Below are 1006 nucleotides of genomic sequence, written 5' to 3'. Positions count from 1 at the left end.
AGTCTAAGACTAGACAGCGTTCCACGCTATCAAAGTCAAGGAACTTGACTCCGAGGTCTACAGGGACCTTCGGACCTTGACACGTGTCCCCGTCGCTAGAGGGACAGTGACGATGTTCCCCAACCCAGCTTCTAGCGCCTCAACACACAGCTGACTTTCTTTCATCGTGGAGCGTCGGGCAATTATGCCCGACGCTTCGGAATCGATGAGGATCTTCCATGGCTTCTGGAAGCCCTATACGGTCACCTCCACAACCAGCAAGCCCGGCTTGCATACACGTTTCGTGTTCAAGAGCACGGAGCTCTTCGCGGCTGGGCCCTGTTGATCTCTACCTCCTTGAGGCTCAACAAAACTCAATTTTTTCCCAGTAGGTCACCCTGCGCCTACTGAGTGGTGTCGTTTCCCCGCGACGAACCACACTGGTAGGCGTTAGAGCGATGGTTTGAAAAACCTTGACGCGCCTTGCGCAGGGGACAACCGGACCTAAGGTGATTCCACAGACAAAAGACCATCGATTATGTGTATGCTGACCGGCAGCTCGGAGCTATGCTCCCTCGTCTTCAGCATAGCTGAGGAATATGCACACAGGCCCGTTCGACGAACTGTTGGAATGTGCATTCCAACCAAGTCCTGCTGACTTGAAATTGAATTGGGCAATAAATGCCACATTTACCGCATCTTCAAATTATGATGGATGCACACGGAAGACTTCTATTCTGGCCACGCCAGTGCGGAGGCCTCCCATAGTTACGGGCACTGTGACCGCCCCCGGAAGGGGATCTGCTGCCATCCCGGCAATGAGAGTGTGCCTCTCTTGGACAAAGTCGACCAATACAGTGGTGCCCTGTCGGGCGGCAAGGAATCGCGCTCGCACGCGATATGCCTGATTTGGCGGCAAGAACACTCGAGAGAGCTGCAATTTCAGCTCCGCCCAGGAGGGAAACTCAGCTCCGACCGAAGTGCCGCACGTCAGTGCCCATTCTCGCGTTCGACCACCAAGCTTTGG

The sequence above is a fragment of the Plasmopara halstedii genome (genome assembly GCF_900000015.1).
Source record: "Plasmopara halstedii genome assembly, contig: Scaffold_2956, whole genome shotgun sequence".
Taxonomy (NCBI): Eukaryota; Oomycota; class Peronosporomycetes; order Peronosporales; family Peronosporaceae; genus Plasmopara; species Plasmopara halstedii.
The sequence above is the reverse complement of the archived record's forward strand: the minus strand, read 5'-3'. Positions refer to the sequence as shown.